Raw genomic sequence first — 15734 nt, forward strand, 5'->3', positions numbered from 1 at the left:
CCTGGACGGAGAACATATTTCTTTTTGAAACGTAAGGTTTCAAACTAGGAGAATCTCCTATCGCTCTCCCTCGAATGACATCGTCCATGATCTCAGACAGGACTGGATCGTTGCGGGTGTACCTTCGCACCTGAACTGCAGTGACAGTTGCTCCCTCCACTTGTCTAAAGTAGAAGATGTCTATCTGACGAGGCTCTGGGGGAGTAACAGGCAAGGGTAGCCTCGAGAGACCGTCTGCGTTGCCGTGCAAGTCTGATTTGCGATATTTGATGTCGTATGTGTATCCTGACAACAGTAAAGCCCACCTTTGCATCCTGCTTGCAGCGAGAGACGGAATTCCAGTGTGGGGCCCGAAGATTGAAGTCAATGGACGGTGGTCTGTCAGGAGTGTGAACCTTCTCCCAAACAGGTACTGATGAAATTTTCGAATTCCAAAAGCGATTCCCAAGACCTCGCGCTCGATCTGCGCATAGTTACTCTCGGCCTTGTTCAAGGTGCGTGATGCGAAGACGATAGGTTTCTCTTCACCCGAAGGCATGATGTGGGATATGACTGCTCCCACACCATATGGTGATGCATCACATGCTAGCTGCATGGGTAGCTTTGGGTCGAAGTGTGTCAGGACCTCCGAATTCAGCAATGCTTTCTTTGCTTGGGCGAAAGCTTCATTGCACAGTTCAGTCCATTTCCATGTTTTGCCTTGACATAGCAACTGATGTAACGGCTTCAGCAATGTTGCTAAGTCTGGAATAAACTTCCCATAGTAGTTAAGTAGCCCCAGAAATGAACGTAATTGGCTCACATTCTGGGGTGCTGGGGCCTCCACGATCGCCTTGACCTTTGACGGCGCCTTATGCAGGCCAGTAGCGTCAATCACATGCCCCAGGTACTCAACTGAAGACTGAAAGAATTCACATTTGTCTTTACGAACTCTGAGTCCGTACTCTTTCATTCGTTGTAGTGTCGCATCCAAGTTCAGAAGATGATCTTCATTTGTCCCAGTGACAAGGATGTCGTCCAGGTAGCACTGGACTCCTGGCAGTCCACTCAAAATCTGATCCATTGCCCTTTGGAATAGAGCAGGGGCCGACGTAATTCCAAACGGAAGGCGGCAGTACCTGTATAGCCCCTTGTGTGTCACAATTGTCAGCAGCTCCTTTGATTTGTCAGCGACATGCATTTGGAGATAAGCCTGGCATAAGTCTATTTTGCTGAGCTTTTGCCCTCCGGCCAGGCCCGTAAAAAGATCATCAATGAGGGGAAGAGGGTACTGTTCCACAGACAGCACCGGGTTAATAGTCACTTTAAAATCCCCGCAGATTCGAACAGATCCATCCTTTTTCAGGACAGGAACAATGGGTGTGGCCCATTTGCTCACGCTCACAGGCTCCAGGACTCCATTCTCGACTAAGGCCTCCAAGTTAGCCTCAACTTTTGGCCTAATTGCATAGGGTACAGGTCGGACTTTGTGAAACTTCAGCTTGCTGTCAGGTTTAATGTCCAGTCTCACGCTGATCTTTTTCATGCTCCCAAGTTCCCCATTGAAGAGTTCTGCATGTTTGTTTAACACTGCAGTCAGACCTGACTCCCCTTTTGACATCATGCGGACTGCAGGCCAGTCCAGCGTGATTTTCTCTAGCCACGCACGCCCCAGTAGTGATGGGTAATTTCCCTTTACCACATATAGTGGCAGTTTTGCAGTCTGTCCATTCAATTTAACTGTCACCTCAATGACGCCTCTCATGGCCACAGGTTCGCCGGTATACGTCTTTAGCACACTGTTTGTTGGCTGAAGGGTAAGATGCTTTAGCATTTTGCTGCAGACAGTGTCTGAAACAAGGGACACAGCCGCGCCTGTGTCCACCTCCATCCGCACTGATTGTCCCTCCACCAGTGGTGACACCCAGTAGCCATTTGAACCACCTGCAACCGTCAGTATATGCACCTCTTCCTCCTCAGAGGTGTCGCTCCCCTTTGTTTTGCTTGTTCCATCATACTGCACTGAATGAACACTCTTTTTCCTCTCTTGTCCAAATACAGACATTTTGCTTCCATGCTTCCCAGCTCTGCCTGTTCTTTTTTTACCTCTACAGGCGTGTTCAATGTGACCCTTTTTGCCACAATTTCGGCATTCCAGCTCCGTACACCAGCAGTCATTAGCGTGATGGCCCGTTTTCCCACAACGGTAACATGTGCCGTTCCGCGCACCTTTAGGCTCAGACGACACCTTGTGAACTCTCCCTGTTGAACTCAACTGGTGAGCCTCCTTTTCCGCCACCTCCATGGAGACACTAACTTCAATGGCCTTTTCAAGAGTAAGGTTGTCCTCAGTAAAAAGGCGCTTCAGTGTGGCTGCATTTTGCAGACCACACACAAGTCTGTCTCTAATGGTGTCATTCAGCACCTCCTTGAACTGGCAGTGTTCCGACAACCTTTTTAAAGCAGCAATAAACATCGCCACTGATTCCCCCTCCTCTTGATTCCGTTTGTGAAATCTAAATCTCTCCGCAATAACCAGAGGTTTTGGTGAAAAATGTGCTCCAAGAACTTCCACTAGTTGCTTATATATTTTAGTTCCTGGCTTATCTGGCTGCACGAGGCTGCGAAGTAAATGGAAAGTCTTCGGCCCAATTACACTCAAAAAGGTAGGCACGACCTTTTCATTTGCCACCGCATTCGCCAATACAAAATAGTCAAAACGTTCCGTATATGCGCTCCATTGCTCCACATTTTCATCAAAATCACCGATGTTTCCTAATATAGTAGCCATCTCACGTTTCAAATTAAATTTTCTGTTTACTCACTGCACCCGTAACGTACGCAGATTCATCCGCTGCTCGTCGCCACTTGTTGTGTCGGTACCTTTCTACCTAGACACAATTTAGGACTCAGAACTTCAAACATGAAGTGTTTTATTGGAAGGAAAGGAAGTTCTGGAAAGTTCCGAACAAAGAGAGCTAAACTTAACCGAGAATACACCCAACCATTTATCTCCTGTGACAGCGCCACCACAGGTGGGAGAAGAACACACAATAGAACACACAATACATAACAAAAATCAGCTGTTACTAAATGAATGAAATAATTGATCGATCGATTATACGTTGTACTGAAAGTCTATATGGCTGTTTGGCAGAGCGGCTTGAGTCTATGGGGCCTCCGACGCGAGAGGTGTTCTCCTTAGTATGCTGAGTATGGGAGCCCGAGGCGTCGTAAGACCTGAACTACAATTGTGTGCCATTACCTGGAATCCTTGTCCTCCGAGATCCACTCCCGTGTCCAAGACAGCAATGGAAACTCCTTGCCCCCCACCCCACCGTGGGACATATTTTTCCCACCACTGATATAGAAGGTAAGTGGTTTCACACATAACACATGGCCCATGTGACCTCCTGGACTAGTTTTGATCGCCTGAGGGGGTCAGAGAACAATTTCCCAGAGTATCTTTTCCCCTATTGAGCCTGGGTTTTTCTCTGTTGTTGGTTTCTCCCAAGAGATTTAATGGGTACGTGGTGATGGGAGGTCGGCGGGGGTTGGGGGGAAGGGGGCGGAGTGAGAGATAGGATGTGTCTGGTCATGATGCTCCAGCTATTGCACTAAAGAATTACTGTGATTAAACCAGTCTCTCTGCATCTGCAATCCTAATTCGTTACCTTTTTGGTACTATCAGGTGCAGAATTGTCACTTAAGATTTCAGCAAAGTGTAATAATAGGGATGTGAAATTTTCACAATGTTGATTCGAACTCTGAAGACACCCAGAACTACAACTGTAGTTTTGCTGCTCCGAAAGTGGGTTGTGGCTGAAGAAAAGCAAATTGAACTGTATAGCAGTAGTGAAGTACTGCAGGTTACAGGTCTTTTACTGGTGGGGGGCAATGGCAGGAGCAATTTTCAAGCAGCGTATAATACAACATGGAAGTAGTGCAGTAGTGGATTTTTTCCACCATGTACACAAATCCTTAAAAGCTAGTGAACCGGTACAAAAAGCAGTCAAAAACACTAATGGGTGTTGGCCTTTACAAAGGGGAGGAAATTATGCTTCAGTTGTAAAAAGCCTTGGTCAGACCCCATTTGGAGTATTGCGTTCAGTTTTGGGCACCAAACCTCTGGGCATCCATGAGGCGCTGTGGGCCATCAGCAGCAGCAGAATTGTATTCCACCACAATCTGTAACCCCATGGCTTGGCCTATCCTTCACTCTACCATTACCATCAAGCCAGGGGACGAACCTTGGTTCAATAAGGAGTGTAGAAGAGCATGCCAGGAGCAGCACCAGGTGTACCTAAAAATGAGGTGCCAACTTGGGGAAGCTGCAACACGGCTACATGCGTGCTAAAAAGCGGAAGCGGCATGCTATAGACAGGGCTAAGCGATCCCACAATCAACAGATCAGATCAAAGCTCTACAGTCCTGCCACATCCAGTCGTGAATGCTGGTGGACCGTTAAACAGCTAATGGGAGGAGGAGGCTCCACGAATATCCCCATCCTCAATGATGGTGGAGCCCAGCACGTGAGTGCAAAAGACAAGGCTGAAGCATTTGCAACCATCTTCAGCCAGAAGTGCCGAGTGGATGATCCATATCAGCCTACACCCGAGATCCCCACCATCACAGAAGCCAGTCTTCAGCCAATTCGATTCACTCCACGTGATATCAAGAAACGGCTGAGCGCACTGGATACAGCAAAGGCTATGGACACCAACAAATCCCGGCTATCGTGCTGAAGACTTGTGCTCCAGAACTAGCCGCGTCTCTAGCCAAGTTCCAGTACAGCTACAACACTGGCATCTATCCAACAATGTGGAAAACTGCCCAGGTATGTCCTGTCCACAAAAAGCAAGGCAAATCCAACCCGGCCAATTACCGCCCCATCAGTCTACTCTCAATCATCAGCAAAGTGATGGAAGGTGCTATCAAGCGGCACTTACTCACCAATAACCGCCTCATGGATGCCCAGTTTTGAGCTGCTAGATCTGTTCTGAATCTATCCCATTTAGCATGGTGGTACTGCCACACAACACGATGGAGGGTGTTCTCAGTGTGAAGACGGGACTTCGTCTCCACAATGTGCGGTGGTCACTGCTGCCAATGCTGTCATGGACAGATGCATCTGCGACAGGTAGATTGGTGAGGATGAGGTCAAGTAGGTTTTTCCCTTGTGTTGGTTCACTCGCCACTTGTCGCGGGCCCAGACTGGCAGTTATGTCCTTCAGGACTTGGCCAGCTCAGTCAGTAGTGGTGCTACCGAGCCACTCTTGGTGATGGACATTGAAGTCCCCCACCCAGAGTACATTCTGCACCCTTGCTACTCTCAGTACTTCTTCCAAGTGGTGTTCAACATGGAGGAGTACTGATTCATCAGCTGGGGGAGGGCGGTAGGTGGTAATCAGCAGGAGGTTTCCTTGCCTATGCTTGACCTGAAGCCATGAGACTTCATGGGATCCAGAGTCAATGTTGAGGACTCCCAGGGCCGCTCCTTCCCAACTGTATACCACTGTGCCACCATCCCTGGTGGGTCTGTCCTGCCGGTGGGACAGGACATACCCAGGGATGGTGATAGAGAAGTTTGGGACATTGGCTGAAAGGTATGATTCTGTGAGTATGACTATGTCCCCAGATGTTGGTGAGGAGGACTTTGCAGGGTTGACTGGACTGGGTGTGCCATTGCCGTGTCCGTAGCTGGTGACGAGGTTGATGCCAGGTGATCTGTCCGGTTTCATTCTTATTTTGTTTTGTAGTGGTTAGTTACAACTGAGTGACTGCCCTTGACATCAAGGCACCATTTGACCGAGTGTGGCATCAAGGAGCCTTAGTAAAACTGAAGTCAATGGGAATTGGGGGGAAAATGCTCTACTGACTGGAGTCATACCTAGCACAAAGGAAGATGGTTGTGGTGGTTGAAGGTCAATCATCACAGCCCCAGGACATCATGGCAGGAGTTCCTCAGGGCAGTGTCCGAGGAAGAAGAAATCTTCAGCAGTTTCATCAATGACCTTCCCACCAACATAAGGTCAGAAATGGGGATGGTCGCTGATGACTGCACAGTGTTCAGTGCCATTCACAACTCAGATAATGAAGCAGTCCATGCCCGCATGCAACAAGACCTGGATGACGTTCAGGCTTGGGCTGATACGTGGCAGGTAACATTCGTGCCACACAAGTGCCAGGCAATGACTATCTCCAACAATCAAGAGTCTAACCACCTCCCCTTGACATCCAATGGCATTACCATCGCTGAATCCCCCACCATCAACATCCTGGTGGTCACTATTGACCAGAAACTTAACTGGACCAGCCACATAAATACAAGGCAACAAGGGCAGGTCAGAGGCTATGTATTCTGTGGTGATTGTCTCACCTCCTGACTCCCCAAAGCTTTTCCACCATCTACAAGGCACAAGTGTGATGGAATACTCTCCACTTGCCTGGATGAGTGCAGCTCCAACAACACTCAAGAAGCTCGACACCATCCAGGACAAAGCAGCCCGCTTGATTGGCACCCCATCCACCACCTTAAACATTCACTCCCTCTACCACCGGCGTACCGTGGCCGCAGTGTGTACCATTTACAAGATGCACTGCAGCAACTCGCCAAGGCTTCTTCGGCAGCACCTCCCAAACCCGCGACCTCTTCCACCTAGAAGGATAAGGGCAGCAGGTGCATGGGAACACCACCACCTCCAAGTTCCCCTCCAAGTCACACACCATCCTGACTTAGAAGTATATCGCCGATCCTTCATTGTCGTTGGGTCAAAATCCTGGAACTCCCTCCCTAACAGCACTGTGGGAGTAGCTTCACCACACTGTAGCAGTTCAAGAAGGTGGCTCACCACCACCTTCTTGAGGGCAATTAGGGATGGGCAATAAATGCTGGCCTTGCCAGCGATGCCCACATAAATGAGGACAAATTGCATAATCGGCTCGTATTCCCTTGAATATAGAAGATTAAGGGGTAACCTAATCAAGGTGTATATAAAATTATATAAAGGATTTGATAGGGCAAATAAACTACTTCCTCTGGTAGGTGAATCCAGACCAAGGGGGCATAATCTTAAAATTAGAGCTAGGCAGTTCAGGAGTGAAATCAGGATGCACTTTTTCACACAAAGGGTAGTGGAAATCTGGAACTCTTTCCCCCCCCCCCCCCCCCGAAAAAGCTGTGGGTGCTGCGTCAAGTGGAGCTCTTAAGACAGAAAATTACAGCCATAGCTATAATGGAATTGTTGAATGTGGACATTTTGAGAACAAATGATTTTGACATCCTATCTTCATTCTTCATAATGTACGTATCATCCTTTTGTTAATCTGATTAAAATCTCAAGGGTCTAACTCTAAGGCATGTCATGGGTGTTAGTGATAACTGACTTTGAAGCAGTTTCAGGTATTTAAAAGGGGAACTAAAGTTCAATGGTCAAGTATTCCTTTCAATTGTAAACTCTTTTTCAATTTAATTGCAATGTCCATTTTCTCTGGCCGGGGGACTGGGGTTTATTCTTTTCCTGCTAAGAATTATGGGTAAGTAATGCCAATTTAAACTTTATTTTTCTTACAAAAAGCCCACTCATTACAGCATTGTTCGGGCTTGAGGGGCCGGCTTTATCCAGCAACTGCACTCTCCATTAAATTACTAATTTGTAGTTAACAAGTATATGTACGTCAGTCAGCTGGAGTGACTTGATGACAGAACATTGAGAAAACATTTACAGTAATGATTTTAAAGTATGTAATGTGAAAGAATTACTTGGTTACTGGTGTTTAGTTATCACTTAATATGGTTTAGAATTTGGACTGAAGTCCCATGTACTGTATCATGAACAGTACAGTACCAATACTGTAAATCCAAACTGATTGGGACTGTTACCTTACACATCATGTCGCGGGATTTCTTACCCCCTAAGTGCCATAGTTGTAGTGTATGTGCTTTAAGTCAGAACTACTTTTTACAGCTCCTGTATACTGTAGTACCGGCAGTAACCACACCGGTATATAAGCTGTGTGCATGCCTCTGTACCCCAGTCTAGAGATGACCCTCCTCCAGTAAAGACCTGTTGTTTGTTTATGTACAGCATCCGTGTAATTATTTATCCACTGAACCATGGATCTAACAGTGGCGACGAGTGTTGATGCGAATCTACCTGCAACATAAAAAAAAACAGTCGAGTCCAGGAACACGGGCGTCGACCGCGAGCAACCGCCCAGCAGTCAGGCAGAGATCCAACTTCGCTGGGGAGGCTGTGGAGAGCCGGGCTTGGTTCCCCAGCCACAACGAGCAGTAAGAGACCGACGACAGGTCCAGAGCAGACCCTTCCCGAGCAGCGGCGGCTGGAGCCGACCGATGGCAGAGAGAGAGAGCCAGGCAGCGTCGACAGGGTAAGAAAGAGGGTGAAGAGAGCAGGGCGCAGCCGGGGATTGATCACCGAGCGGCGTCGAGGAAAAATACTGCAAACCGGAGCGAGAGAGGGTAAGAAACAGCCGGGCTCTAGACTGAGCGGCATCGACAAATATCAAGAGAAGAACGCGCAGAGCACAGCCAGGGATCACGGGCTGATCAGGGTCCGCGGGGCGAAGCAAGGGGAGACGCCATTGAGCCGCGGAGAAGCAGGGAGAGCGCGGGAGGCGCCATTGAGCCGCGGAGAAGCAGGGAGAGCGCGGGAGACGCCATTTTGCAAAGCCGCAGCGGAGAAGATGGGCAAGCGCGGGAAGGAAGGAAAGCGCGGGAGACGCCATTTTGTGCCAGCGGAGAAGAAGGGGAAGCGCGGGAGGCGCCATTGGGGATAGTTAACGCACAACCAAGGATGCCGAAGAGTGGCAGTATCTCTACATTCGACAATGAAGTCGAAGATTGGGCGACATATGTGGAACGTATTGAGGTGTACTGCAGGGCGAATGAAGTGCCAGATGCTAATAAAGCACTGGTTCTGTTAAATTCCATGGGTGCAAAAACTTATGGGTTACTGTGAAATCTAATAACCCCAGAGAAGCCGGTAAACAAGGATTTTGGAAGCATAGTAGGAATCCTACAGGACCACTTAAGCCCCACACCGCTGCTGATAGCAGAACGATTTAAGTTCTATAAAAGGAACCAACACAAAGACGAAAGCAATGCTGAGTACCTAACGGAACTGCGCAAGCTATCGAAATACTGCCAGTTTGGAGCGGGACTAGCAGACACGTTAAGGGACAAGTTTGTGTGTGGGCTACAAAGTGAAGGAACCCAGAAACGGCTTCTATCAGAAAAGGACCTTACGCTGGACAAAGCTTTCAATATGGCAGTATCACATGAAGCAGCCGCAAGGGGCGCTGCAGAGATACAACGGAGACCGCAAGAATACGGCACCAACGAAATGACCTATGGAACAGGGAAGTGCTATCGCTGCGGCAGAACAACACATGACCAGAAAGATTGTTGGTTCAAGGACCAAGTGTGCAGACAGTATGGGAAAGCAGGACACATAGCAAGAGTCTGCAGGTCTGGGAAGAAATCCAACAGTAAGAAATCTCTACAGGAGAAGTACAAAAAGGTACACCAGGTGATGGACAGTGGTTCAGACGAACAGAAAAGTGACACAGACTCCGGAAGGAGCTGGGTTGTCTGAAACTACATAATGTAACCGAAATAGAGGATCACCAGACTATCTGGGTTACACTCAAGATAGACGGCGTCCAAGTGGAAATGGAATTGGACACAGGGTCAGCTCTAACAGTCATAAATCAAAGAGACTACAAGCGGCTATTTTCACACATACCCTTGAAAGCTACAGAGATTGTCTTGAAGACGTATACGGGGCAAAAAGTCTACCCCAAAGGAAAAATAAGGGTGAAAGTGACATATAAAGGCCAGGAAATACCTAAAATGGATATATATGTATTGCCAAATGGAGGACCACCACTGCTAGGACGTGAGTGGATCCGGAAGATACATTTAGATTGGCATTCCATACAGGCACTGAAGGTGGAGGCCAAAAAGGATGACGACGTCACACCTGGACGACTGTCAAAAATGCTAACTGACGCAAAAGAAGTGTTCCAGGAGGGACTAGGAACACTAAAAGGAATAACAGCAACAATTAAAATAGAGGATAATGCAAGCCCAAAGTTTCTGAAGGCCAGACCAGTGCCTTATGCGATCAGACCAGCGGTTGAAGCAGAGCTGGAAGGGTTGGAACGTTCAGGAGTACTGTCCAAAGTGGACTGGAGCGAGTGGGCTACACCCATCGTTCCTGTAATGAAGAGGTCGTTGAGTAATACGCCTGGGGAACCAAAGAAGGTCCGCATCGGTGGGGATTTTAAGGTGACAGTGAACCCAGTCCTTCACACGGTGCAATATCCGCTTCCACGAATTGAGGATATTTTCGCCTCGCTATCTGGTGGTAAACGCTTCACCAAAATTGATCTAGCCCAGGCGTACTTGCAAATGGAGGTAGAAGAAGCTTCGAAACATTACCTTATGATCAACACCCATAAAGGTCTCTATCAATACAACCGGCTGGTGTTTGGAGTAGCCTCAGCTCCGGCTAACTGGCAAAGGGCGATGGATCAGGTCCTGCAAGGGATTCCAGGGACCCAGTGTTATTTGGACGACATCTTGGTCACGGGCGAAAATGACAGTGATCACCTCGCTAACTTGGAGAAGGTGCTCGCCAGATTAAAGGAATATGGGCTACGAGCTAATCATAGAAACATAGAAGATAGTAGCAGGAGTAGGCCATTCGGCCCTTCGAGCCTGCTCCGCCATTCAACGAGATCATGGCTGATCATCCAAACCCTAGCACCCGGTCCCTACACCGACAGCCATCCCACCCAAGCCCTATCCCCGTAACCCCATAACCCCACGTATTTAATCCCCCCTAACACTAAGGGCCAATTTTTATCATGGCCAATCAACCTAACCCACACATCTTTGGACTGTGGGAAGAAACCGGAGCACCCGGAGGAAACCCACGCAAACACAGGGAGAATGTGCAAACTCCACACAGACAGTCACCCGAGGCCGGATTTGAACCCGGGTCCCTGGCGCTGTGAGGCAACAGTGCTAACCACTATGCCACCGTGCTGCACAAGTGCGAGTTTTTCCAGAAACAGATCTCGTATTGCGGCCACGTCATCGATGAAGAGGGGTTACATAAGTCCCCTGACAAGATTGAGGCAGTAGTCAAGTCTCCAGCACCAGAAAATGTGTCACAACTGAGGTCGTTCCTCGGGCTGGTAAACTATTACCACAAGTTCTTACCAAATTTGTCTACGGTACTACATCCGCTGACCACCCTACTGCAAACAGGGGTACCATGGAAGTGGGATGACGAACGTAGATGAGCTTTCCAGAAGTGTAAAGAATTGATCACATCAAAAGAGGTGTTGGCCCATTTCAACCCAGCACTACCAATTCGTTTGGCATGTGATGTATCACCCTATGGCATTGGAGCGGTGCTGTCGCACAAATTCCCAGACGGGTTGGAGAGGCCAGTGGCCTTTGCGTCTCGGTCACTAACCTCAGCCGAGCGCAACTATGCCCAGATTGACAGGGAGGCCCTCAGCCTGGTATGGGGAGTAAAAAAATTCAACCATTATCTGCATGGGCAGAAGTTCACCTTGCTGACTGACCACCAACCACTTGTCTCCATCTTTAATCCTAAGAAGGGCATGCCAGTAATGACTGCACAGCGGTTACAAAGATGGTCCCTGTTTCTAGGGGCGAATCAATATGAAATAGAATATAAAGGCACAAAACAGCATGGGAACGCTGATGGGCTATCGCGCCTGCCACTGCCTACGGTGGAGGAAGCACCAGCAGTGGACCCTATCGAGATATTTTATTCGTCGATAATTGAACGATTGCCAGTAACAAACGCGGATATAGAGAAGGAGACCCGCAATGATCCGACGCTGTCACGGGTATATGAATTGACGGTGAGGAGATGGACAACACATGGCGACTCACTGTTGCCAGCATTCTCATCCAGAAGAGAACAGCTGTCAGTATGCCAGGGGACAGTGATGTGTGGATCCAGAGTGGTGATTCCACCCAAGTTAAGGGAGAGAGTGCTAAAGGAGCTACATGAAGGTCATCTGGGAGGAATGAAAATGAAAAGCCTTGCTAGGGCTTATGTGTGGTGGCCGGGAATCGATCAACAAATCGAAGACCTAACTAAGAGCTGCTTAGGATGCCAGAAGGTCCAAAATGCACCACCACATGCCCCTCTACACCCATGGGAGTGGCCCTCCTCTCCATGGCAACGGGTGCACATTGATTTCGCTGGTCCATTCATGGACTCAATGTTCTTAATAGCAGTGGATGCTCATTCAAAGTGGCCTGAGGTGATAAAGATGTCTTCAACCACTACAGAGAAAACGATTGCAGTCCTACGGACCATATTTGCCAGAAACGGTTTGCCAGAGCAGATCTGCTCTGATAATGGACCACAGTTTGTGTCCGACGAGTTCCAAAAATTCATGAAAAGGAATGGGGTAAGGCATTACACATCCGCCCCGTACCATCCAGCCACCAATGGATTGGCTGAGAGGTTCGTACAAACCTTTAAGAAGGCGATAAAGGCCATGTGCGACCAGGAAATTCCACTACAGCATAAGATGGACAATTTCTTATTAGCCTACCGAAACGCGACACATGCAGTTACCAACCAGACCCCGGCCATGATGTTCTTTAACCGAAGGTTGAGTTCTCGTCTGGACTTGCTCAGACCAAATGTGCGAAGAAATGTTGAGGACAAACAATTCCACCACATCAACGAGAAGCCGACAAGGAGCTTCAATGTAGGACAACCAGTCTTGGCCCGTGACTATCGAACAGAGAAGTGGCAACCCAGAACGATATGTACAAGGCAGGGGCCATTAATGTACACAGTGGATGTCGGGGAGAACATTGTGAGACGCCACGTCGATCAGATCTTTGCATCACAGGAAGGCGTCAACCCCATGTCTCGAGTACCTGGGGATGAACCCGACATACCGGTAGCATCTACTTCAGACCCAGTAGCAGTGAAAACCGATGAACTACCCGATGAAAAGGGGTCAGGAACGCCTCTGCACCAAGAACAAGAACCTCCGGAAAGGCGCTATCCCGAAAGGGTCAGGAAGCCGCCCCAAAGACTGAATCTATAAATGGACTTTTGTTATTAAATGTACATGTAAAAATGTAATTGTTATTTGAATATTAAGGGGGTATTATTAATCTAAAAAGGGAGGAATTGTAGTGTATGTGCTTTAAGTCAGAACTACTTTTTACAGCTCCTGTATACTGTGGTACCGGCAGTAACCACACCGGTATATAAGCTGTGCGCATGCCTCTGTACCCCAGTCTAGAGATGACCCTCCTCCAGTAAAGACCTGTTGTTTGTTTATGTACAGCATCCGTGTAATTATTTATCCACTGAACCACGGATCTAACAATAGTCATAGAGTCATAACGGCACAGAAGGAGGCCATTTGGCCCACTGAGTCCTTGCCGGCTCTCTCTAGAGCAATCCAGTCAGTCCCATTCCCATGCTCTATCCTCGTAGCCCTGCAAGTTTATTTCCCTCAAGTGCCTATCCAGTCTCCCCTTGAAAACATTGAGTGTCTCTGCTTCCAGCACTTCCGTCGGCAGCAAGTTCCAGGTCCTCATCACTTGCTGCGTAAAAAGGTATTTCCTCATGCCCCGCTGTATCTCTTGCCCAAAACCTTAAATCTGTGTCCCCTAGCCCTTGTACCATCAACTAGTGGGAACAGCCTTTCCCCGTCTAGCCTATCCAAACCCGTCATAATCTTGTACACCTCTATCAAATCACCGCTCAACCTCCGTTGCTCTAATGAAAACAAATCCAGCTTCTCCAACCTGCCCTTGTAACTAAGATCCCCCATCCGCGGAACCATTCTGGTAAATCTCCTCTGCACCCTCTCAAGGGCCTTCACATAGAAACATAGAAGAAAGATAGAAAAATAGGAGCAGGAGTGGGCCATTCAATATGATCATGGCTGATCCTCTATCTCAATACCATATTCCCGCTCTCTCCCCATACCCCTCGACACCTTTTGCGTCTAGAAATCTATCTATCTCCTTAATTGTATTCAATGACTTGGCCTCCACAGCCTTCTGTGGTAGAGAATTCCACAGGTTCACCACCCTCTGAGTGAAGAAATTTCTCCTCATCTCAGTTCTAAATGTCCTACCCCATATTCTGAGACTGTGACCCCTCGTTCTAGACCCCCCAGCCAGGGGAAACATCTTCCCTGCATCTAGTCTGTCTAGCCCTGTCAGAATGTTATACGTTTCAATGTGATCCCCTCTCATTCTTCTAAACTCTACTGAATACAGGCCTAGTCGACCCAATCTCTCCTCATACGACAGTCCTGCCATCCCAGGAATCAGTCTGGTGAACCTTCGCTGCACTCCCTCTATGGCAAGTATATCCTTTCTTAGGTAAGGAGACCAAAACTGCACACAGTACTCCAGGTGTGGTCTCACCAAGACCCTGTATAACTGTAGTAAGACATCCTTGCTCCTGTACTCAAATCCTCTTGCAATGAAGGCCAACATACCATTTGCCTTCCTAACTGCTGGTTGCACCTGCATGTTTGTTTTCAGTGACTGGTGTACAAGGACACCCAGGTCCCTTTGTACATCAACATTTCCCAATCTATCACCATTTAAATAATACTCTGCCTTTCTGTTTTTCCTACCGAAGTGGATAACTTCATATTTATCCACGTTATACTGCATCTGCCGTGTATTTGCCCACTCACTCAACTTGTCTAAATCGCCTTGAAGCCTCTTTGCATCCTCCTCACAACTCACAATCCCACCTAGTTTTGTGTCGTCAGCAAATTTGGAAATATTACATTTGGTTCCCTCATCCAAATCATTGATATATATTGTGAATAGCTGGGGCCCAAGCACTGATCCCTGCGGTACCCCACTAGTCCCCGCCTGCCACCCCGAAAAAGACCCATTTATTCCTACTCTCTGTTTCCTGTCTGTTAACCAATTTTCAATCCATGCCAGGACATTACCCCCAATCCCATGTACTTTAATTTTGCACACTAACCTCTTATGTGGAACTTTATCAAAGGCCTTCTGAAAATCCAAATACACCACATTCACTGGTTCTCCCTTATCTATTCTACCAGTTGCATCCTCAAAAAACTCCAGTAGGTTTGTCAAACACGATGTCCCTTTCATAAATCCATGTTGACTTTGTCTAATCCCATTGATATTTTCTAAGTGTCCTGTTATCACATCCTTTACAATAGACTCTAGCATTTTCCCTACTACTGATGTTAGGCTAACCGGTCTGTAGTTCCCTGTTTTCTCTCTCCCTCCCTTTTTAAGTAGTGGGCTTACATTTGCCACCCTCCATACTGCAGGAACTGTTCCATAATCTATAGAATTTTGGAAGATGACAACCAATGCATCCACTATTTCCATGGCTACCTCTTTTAGTACTCTGGGATGCGGATTATCAGGCCCTGGGGATTTATCAGCTTTCAGTCCCATTAATTTCCCCAGCGCTATATTTTTTACTAATACTAATTTCCTTTAATTCCTCCTTCTCACTAGACCCTTGGTTCCTTAGCATTTCTGGGAAGTTATTTGTGTCCTCTACCGTGAAGACAGAACCAAAGTATTTGTTTAATTGCTCTGCCATTTCCTTGTTCCCCTTTATAAATTCTCCCGTTTCTGACTGTAAGGGACCTACATTTGTCTTCACTAATTTTTTTCTTTTTACATACTTCCTAAA

Source organism: Somniosus microcephalus, chromosome 5 (genome assembly GCF_052327205.1).
Source record: "Somniosus microcephalus isolate GS21.2 chromosome 5, FLI_Smic_1.0, whole genome shotgun sequence".
In the NCBI taxonomy this organism is placed as follows: Eukaryota; Metazoa; Chordata; class Chondrichthyes; order Squaliformes; family Somniosidae; genus Somniosus; species Somniosus microcephalus.